This window comes from Coregonus lavaretus, assembly GCF_964263955.1.
Source record: "Coregonus lavaretus genome assembly, contig: HAP1_SCAFFOLD_1317, whole genome shotgun sequence".
Lineage (NCBI taxonomy): Eukaryota > Metazoa > Chordata > Actinopteri > Salmoniformes > Salmonidae > Coregonus > Coregonus lavaretus.
This window is the reverse complement of record NW_028157039.1, coordinates 46,887-55,823: the sequence shown is the minus strand read 5'-3', so window position 1 is coordinate 55,823 and position 8,937 is coordinate 46,887. Positions and strand designations below refer to the sequence as shown.

The following is an 8,937-nucleotide window of genomic DNA, read 5'->3' as shown; positions in this document are numbered from 1 at the left end:
ACCAATTTTTGGAAAATCCTCGGGTGTAGGACTTCCCCCCTTTAGTAGAAACCTGTTGAATTATTAAATTTGGTCTGGGAGGTCCTAATTGTTTCGTTGCCAATTTATCTTCATTTGTTCGCCGACAAAAAGGAACTTCTTTCAAAGACACAATCGAGTTGCACTGAAGCCTAGCCATTTTGATAGTAGTAGTGAATTGATTGACGAGGCTACCCGCTCTTTTCTTAGTTACGTTCATGGTTATGTTACGTATGACGAAAGCGCGTAAGTGCAAGCCCTCAGAAACCCATTGAGATTGTATTGAAAGCTCTGATATTTGAAAAAAATAGATTTTACATGGGAGTCTATGACAGACTTCTGGGCGATTTTCAACCTGACTGAAATCGCCCCAAAAGGGGGGGGGGGGGGCCATTTGAAGCACGACTTTAGCCTGATTGGACATTTAGTGGCACTGTGGCAGATCAGACGTCTAGATTACAACACTGATAACTACTGTTGCCGTGATATAATTGATTAGAAAAAAAATCCCTTCCTTTTCCCGTTTGGCAGTGCGTCGCCCATATCGCCCTATTGAACACACCGCCCCTGGATCCAACTACATCGATCTGTGCTCGGCGAGTTGGCCTTTTGGACAACATATATCAATCTAACATCGTTTTAAAATGTAATAAATCGATTGTATCGATACTAGGAAATAACCCATTGGATTTAAGCACGTCAGACTTTATATGGATGTTTTTTCTTAGCACTTTTAATGATAAAGGCTTTAAACATTACTCGATTCAGTCTGCCTACGAGCCAGAAGCCGACGAGCGAGAAATTATCAAGCCACCATTGCGGTCCAGTGTGTGGAAACACTTTGGCTTTTGCAAAGACAGAGATGTTCTAAATAAGTCGCTCGCTGTTTGTAGGATATGTAAAGGTCAAGTAAAGTACAACGGCAACACGACAAATCTCTCCAACCACCTACTAAGGCGCCATGGGATTTCACACAACACCGACCGTCCAGGCACCTCTTGCAGCGTTCCCGCTGCTACAGCAGCGAAAGGTAAAGTAAACTCTGGAGAAGCCTCAGGTCTCGCCTGCATGTTTAGTCAGAGACTAGGCCAAAACTCAGCTCGGGCGAAAAACATCACGGCAACAATTGCCAAGTTTATCTGCAAAGACATGCGACCCTACAGTGTGGTTGAAAATCCGGGATTCCGTGAAATGATTCAAACATTGGAGCCAAGGTACACAATACCAAGCCGACCACACATCTCAGAAAAGGTTATTCCTGCATTGTACGAAAGTACTAAGAATGATGTGAAGCTGTCGCTTTCTCAAGCTGAATGAGTAGCGATAACGACAGATGGCTGGACGTCATGCTCAAATCAAGGGTATGTGACAATTACCTCTCATCACATTGATCCGGAGTGGAAAATGAAGACCTTTGTTCTGCTAACCAGGGTTTTAAATGAAGCCCATACTGGTAAAAATATTGGCGCGTTACTGCGTGAAGCCTGCATGGAGTGGAAAATCTACGACAAGAATCCTGCCATCGTCACAGATAACGCCAGGAATATGATTGTGGCCGGTGCAGAAGCCCAGTTCAGTCCACACATTACCTGCTTCGCACATACACTCAACCTTGCCTCGCAGAAGGGTTTGGGGGTGGACCGTGCTTCCAGGTTGTTGGGGAAAGTGCGAAAAATTGTTGGATATTTTCACCGCAGCCCGATTGCATGTCACACCCTACAGGAAAAACAAACTGATGGATTCACCAAAACATAAACTGATCCAAGACATAATCACCAGATGGAACAGTTCATTCGAAATGCTTGAACGTTTTTTGGAACAACAGCCAGCTATAATGGCAACTCTGATGTCCAAGGATCTACGAAAGGGGGTCACAGATGTAGGCACGCTGAGTGAGAGTGATATTGCCAACATGGATGACATTGTTCAGTTGATGGGTCCTGTCAAAATGGCAACCACTGTGATGTGTGAAGAAGACCAGCCAACTCTCTCTGTAATTGCTCCTCTTCAAGCAAAACTGCTGAAACACCTACAGCCATGCGAAGACGACTCAACCCTGGTTGCAGAGATTAAGAGGGTGATGGCCAGTGACCTCTCCACACGCTACAGATGCACCCAAGATGCTCTCAACATAGGTAATTAATTTGGAGTCTTAATTAAAATCAACTTGGTTAATATTTTAGGTTATTAGACTGTATTAATTTGTAAAATGCCACACCTTTGCGTTTTCAAGTTTGAATTTGAGTTGTTTTTTCATATGGAAAAGTAAACAAGAAATTCTTAGTTCATGGTGGCTTTACATCATCACTGTGCCACATTTCTTTTAAACATACTAAAGTTTAATCTTCTGATTATTTTGTGTATGAGGAGGTGGTCATCACTTGCAATTTCAGGTCAACTTAATTTAATTATGCAATGAATGCAATATTCTTGTTCTTTAAACAGCATCAGCGTTGGACCCGCGATTTAAAGAACTGCCCTACCTGGAAAAAGAGGACAGAGAACAGGTCTACACAAAACTGGTTTTTGAGGCAGAAGTGTCCCACCAGGTAACTCTTCTCTCCTCTTTCCTCTGCTCTTTTCTCTTCTCCCCTTTCATTTGTCCTCTCTCAAATCTCATCTGTTCTTTATCTTCCTCTAAATTTATGTGTGCAGTATTACAGAGCAGAAATTTGAACAGTTCACACATTCTTACATCAATAGATGCAAGCAATGGGAAATCAGGAGGAAGACGAGGGAAGCTCAAGCACAAAGCTGTCAGGATTCAATGAAGAGACCACAGGTGTGTTTCATGTGATACCAATAAAAGATTGTTGTTGTTTTGTATTAATGAGAAACATGACTATATTTTGAAATATATTTCTTATATTGTAGCTCCAAATGAGTCACCTCCTTGTAAGAAGAAAGCCTTAGATGCGCTGTTTGGCGATTCCTTCACCCAAAGAGAAAGAAAATCCACAAGCGAGACAGCCAGAGCAGAGGTGTTAAGGTACCGAGCAAAAGATGCGTTGCCTTTGACTGAAAATGCCATGAAGTGGTGGAGATCTCAGGAGAATGAGCTACCTGTACTTTCCACCCTTGCTAAACGGTACCTGTGCATTCCAGGCACCAGTGTGCCAGCAGAACGAGTTTTTAGTACTGCTGGCGACATAGTGAACGCACAGAGAAGTGTTCTGCGGCCAGATCATGTTGATCAGTTGATATTTTTGAAAATAAATCTGTAGTCATTGAAGAGTAGCCTAGTAGGTTACACTTGATCTTTTGTTGAATATTGTTTGTTTATTAAAATGAGAGTAGTAGCAGGTTCATCCACTGCTCATTCAACCTGAAGAAATGTTGGTTGCACTTTATTTTTGATATTAATACTGTATTTGTATTGTAATGTTGAAAAACAAAAGCAGAAGTAGCAGGTAAACCTACTCTTTATTCAACCTGAAGAGATGTTGGTTGCACTTTATTTTTGATATTAATATTGAATATTTTCATGTTGAAAAACAAAAGCAGAAGTAGCAGGTAAACCTACTGTTAATTCAACCTGAAGAGATGTTGGTTGCACTTTATTTTTGATATTAATATTGAATATTTTTATGTTGAAAAACAAAAGCAGAAGTAGCAGGTAAACCTACTGTTGAAATGTTGGTTGCACTTACTGTACTTTTATTGAAAATGTATTGAATATTGAAAATGAGATCAGACAATTTTAACTTCCTGTTAATTCAACCTAAAGTGTTGTTTGCACTTTATTCAAATAAAATGTGAATGCATTTGCCATTCATTGTTGTTTACTTGTTTATTTATATTCATAATTAATTGATACCTGATTCCATTACAAGAAACAGGAATCTAGGAAACTTCACCTGCACTGTCCAGTATCCAGGTATTTATTTCAGTCACACTGGTTGAATTTTTGGCTAAAAGGTTACTGAATCGATTTCAAGTCACTGAATCGTTTCGGATCGTATCATTCTAAATGAACCAATATCGTCCTTGAATCGTATCGACAACCACGAATCGTGATACAAATCGAATCGTTGTTAAAACGAATCGTTACACCCCTACTCCCATCTAATACTTACCCCACCTGACAAGCATCCCATCTAGTACTTCTAGCCTTCTTTGCTTTTCCCCTCCACTGTGATCTTAGTCTTGGCTGTCATGGCTTTCCCCTCCACAGTGATCTTAGTCTTGGCTTTCCCCTCCACAGTGATCTTAGTCATGGCTTTCCCCTCCACTGTGATCTTAGTCTTGGCTGTGAGAGGAGCATTAATGTGTCATGTTCTACTAGTGCTGAGGAATACCAGGATTTGTTTTCCCTCTAAGATAAATATTTGATACCTCATATTAAAGATATGTATTTATGGCAACGTCATCAATACACTTGATGTCCGACAAACAACAGTTTTACAACAGAGAGCTCAAACAGACCGGTCCTTCAGTAAAACAAATCGATATTCCTTTGTCCAAGAGGACATCTGCCTTATTTTTCTTTGCTGATGACATTTCGCGCCCTGAACTTATAACAAAAGGCTTGCTAGCTGATGTTCAGTGCTGCCTTGGTTTTGAATTTGGTGGGAGAGCCGAGGCTGGTCGTCTTGCGCTGAACAAATATTATGAAACTCCTGTAAAATCATGAAAGCCCATTGGCTAATCAGGATTGACATACTTTGGGAACAACAACATTGCAGTGAACAGCAATGCAATTTCAAAACCAATGTATGCAATTTCAATTATTTTCTCCAGTTTATAAACACAAATAAACTGGAGAAAATAAGTGAGATAATTACAGCTCTGGTGGACATTCCTGCAGTCAGCATGCCAATTGCACGCTCCCTCAAAACTTGAGAAATCTGTGTCATTGTGTTGTGTGACAAAACTGCACATTTTAGAGTGGCCTTTTATTGTCCCCAGCACAAGGTGCACCTGTGTAATGATCATGCTGTTTAATCAGCTTCTTGATATGCCACACCTGTCAGGTGGATGGATTATCTTGGCAAAGGAGAAATGCTCGCTAACAGGGATGTAACCACATTTGTGAACAAAATTCTAGAGAAATAAGCTTTTTGTGCGAATGGAACATTTCTGGGATCTTTTATTTAAGCGCATGAAACATGGGACCAACACTTTCCATGTAGTTCAGTATAGATCATTCTAAGAAACAGCAACAGCCTAGTGCGTTTCTGTTGAGAGAGAGGTGGGAAATGCAGTCAGTGTGTTACACTGGACCATAATAAGATCTGGGCCGGAGTTTCACATTCCACATGCGGAGCCCATTAGGAGTGAGGCAGGGCACACTGTTTCTATTTGATTCCCCTTCACACCAGACAGAGGGAGCAGAGGCTTCTCTCACATGATGGTCTTCCTTTTAGACAAATCCCCCAACAAAGCATCCAATTTTGTTTCATTGTAAAATGTATTTCCCCGCAGAAGGGAAAGGTGTGTGGGGATACAGATCCATCTGTCCTACCAATAAGAGTTTCACCATAAATACATTGTAGAGGAGGTAAAGGTATGGACATATCTTTAATAATGTCCTCCGACACATTGAGTAAATGTGCATCTACATAAGCTGGATACATTCAGATTTCTAAATTGATATTTACATTCAGATTTTGACTGGATAACAGAGCTAGTCAAACTGACACTGTGGTTTTCTAATAGCTCAACTAGTATAATCCCTGTGCTAGCCTTATTGGTCAATCAACCTCAGCAAAGTGGCAAACATAGATGAAATCTACTCAAGCTGCAAGAGGCCTAATGTGAAGTAGCCACTGAAGTGGAATGATGCCTATACAGGTTATAAGTGTTCTCTCTTGCTGTCTAGCTAGTTAGAGTGGACGCTGGTGGCCACTGCGATCTCCCCGTGCTTGTTCTTGGCTCTGCAGATGTATCTTCCAAAGTCGATGGTCTCCAGGTCATCGACGGCCATGACGCTCTGGAAGACGCGGGTGGTGTGTCTCACAAGCTGAAGAGACGAAACACCAAGGTCAAGCATCACTGAGAAATGGTGACATCCAGTTTACCTGGCCAGGATAAGTCCATGTGAAGCTGACGTCCATCTCTGGCTCTCCCGGGACAGTACAGGTGATGTTGATGTTGTCTCCTCCCCTTGAAGAGGAAAGGGACGCTTCAATGGTAACGTATGATGGCCCACTAGGCACTGCCAACAGAGTTAAGGAAGGACAAACCACATTTATTATAGGATATCTATTGGACAAACAATGTTATTGACCAAGTGCTGTCCAGATGGCTACGTGGTTACAGCTGTCACTGACTGTTTTAGGATAGAACACATTTCTAGTGGACAGTAAGGATTGGAAACATACTTCCTTGGTCGACTTCCACCTAAACCTTAATACTGGTCTCTCCGCCTTCCTGTCAAAACTGAAGTGAGAGATTGATATCACCAGGGCCCAGTTTTTCAAAAGGTATCTGATCGGATTTCGGCAATCGGATAGGATTAAATGCATAGAAATAGAATGAATAGCATTGACTTGAATGGGATTCTATTTCTATGGATTTAATCCTATCCGATTGCCAAAATCCTATCAGATAACCTTTTAAAAACTGGGCCCTGAACCACAGTGTTTCCATTTCATAAATTCACCACTGATCCATCCCACTTAAAGCAGCCAAAATGCAGCCAAAATGGGTCCATGTTTCCACTGCCGTAGGCACAGGTCCACTTAAACAAAGTGTGCTCTTGTGTCATGGAGCAACTGCCTTTTATTTATCACCCTAATAATATCATGTAATTTTATTGGACTAAATGCAGTTTGTATGTGCTGCCCTGCCCTGATCCATTTAAATAATAGACAGTGCGTTTCCCTCAAAATATATGTGTCATGGAGCAACTGCCTTTTATTTATCACCCTAATAATATCCTGTATTTTTATTGGACTAAATGCAGTTTGTATGTGCTGTCCTAACCTGATCAAATTAAATAATAGACAGTGCATTTCCCTGAAAATATAGGCAGTACATTCAGCCTTTGTTTTTAGTCGGTTCATTAAGTTGCATGGAAATACGAATCACTGATACATTTTGTTCATGTCTTTATATAGTGTACCAAGAGTTGTTCACTCGCTTACAGCCATACCATCCTGAATACACCCGATCTCGTCTGATCTCGGAATTTAAGCAGGATTGGGCCTGGTTAGTACTTGGATGGGAGACTGCCTGGGAATACCAGGTGCTGTAAGCTTTTTGTTCCACTAGAGAGTGCTCTTGTGTCATGGAGCAACTGCCTTTTATTTATCACCCTAATAATATCATGTATTTTATTGGACTAAATGCAGTTTGTATGTGCTGCCCTGCCCTGATCAAATTAAATAATAGTCAGTGCGTTTCCCTCAAAATACATGTGTCTGTCTCGGTCTGCTTTTGCAAAATGTCATGCTCTTTGGAATAAAACCAGCAGGTCAACCATGGATCATGAAAAAGTGGAACGTGAATGCAAGCTGCTGTTTCTCCGACCCAATCAGACACGCTGGAGCTCCCTGTTCCTCGCTGTAGAAAGGATTGTGCGCATTCACCGAGAGCAAGGAGAACAAGCAATTCGCAATGTCTGCACAGCATTAAAGATAAAGATGTAAGTTGACAAAATTTATATTTTGTTTTAAAAGAATAATAAAAATTAATAAGCCTTGCTGATTAATGGGTGAATCCACTTGTCTCAAGTAACTAAGTTTTCTTTGCATGGTGGTGTGACAATTGTGGATGACTTGAATGAAATAATTTAACTAATTTATTTTATTTTTTATTTATTTGTGTATTTAACATGTACAATGCATAATAAAGACTTTGTACCAGAAATAGCTATAAGTAATTTTTTTATCGTTACATCTTTTATAGGTTCAATCCAGCTGAAATTGGGTTTTTGGTTGAGTATGCTGCTGTGATGAAGCCTGTTGCCATGGTCAGTAATATCCTCCAAGGGGAATCATCTGTGCATATGGGCCTCCTGCTGCCAACACCTTACCAGTTGCAGGACAGGCTGAAGAGGTTGGAGTCAACTTGCAAAATGTGTACACCTCTTGTTCACGCCCTGCAGCAAGGGATCCAGAAACGTTTTGGAGACGTCATGAAAGAGCCTGAGCTGATTGCAGCAGCAATACTCCTACCAAGATTCAGAACATCCTGGACCACAGAGGAGAACATCTTAAATGCTGGTAAATATACTTGTTTATCAATTCAAATGTGAACCAGTAGACATTGACCTATATAACTCTGTATAATATTACTGTCATTTAGGATTATAGTGTGTCAGTGACAAACCACAGGGTGGCAATATAGTTAGAAGCTCAGGTAGCTTTTAATGTCAAACATCAGCAGCTTGACAGCCTATACAGTAGAAGGGTAAGAATAATGTGCAGACTTAATTCGTTTGAAAAACGATTTATCTTGCCCTAAAACCCACAGGCCTTGACTACATCAGAAATCACCTCAACACCGACTTGGATGATGTCACCAGCGCAAACAGCGGCCTCTCTGATGAAGACGACTTCTTTGCATCCATGGAGTTGGGAAAATCACAAGTAGGAGAGCTGGAGAGGTACCTTTCATGTCTGTCCCCTGCAGGTATGGGACTTTTCTTGTTAGATATTGGAACTGGAAGTAAACATAATGCCCCATCTACAACTACATCACTCTCCTCTGATGCCTTTTAGAGAACATGCATTCAGCTTAATTTGTGTTCTGGGATACTAGGCCTGCAATATTGTTTTATTTGGCCATCTATCATGGACTGGTGCTTTTTCAGTTGATGTGTATTGCTGCTCTTTTCCTCTGCTCAGTGAGATGTGCAGTGTGGCCTAATCACAGATCAGAGTATTCATTTCTAGGCACACAGAAAAAGGGCTGTTGCTTGCCATGCAATACAAAGGTACTGAGTAGGCCTAATCAACACCTATTGATTATTTT

At 41.0% G+C, this 8,937-nt stretch overlaps 1 long non-coding RNA gene across 1 annotated transcript; it reads left to right on the top strand.

Annotated features, from left to right (window-relative positions):
* The first annotated feature begins 1,456 nt into the window (after positions 1–1,456).
* Positions 1,457–3,204, top strand: LOC311125867. Its single transcript, XR_014612919.1, has 4 exons — positions 1,457–2,153; positions 2,464–2,567; positions 2,722–2,800; positions 2,893–3,204. It is a non-coding gene; the product is annotated as an uncharacterized lncRNA (long non-coding RNA).
* The last annotated feature ends 5,733 nt before the right edge of the window (positions 3,205–8,937 follow it).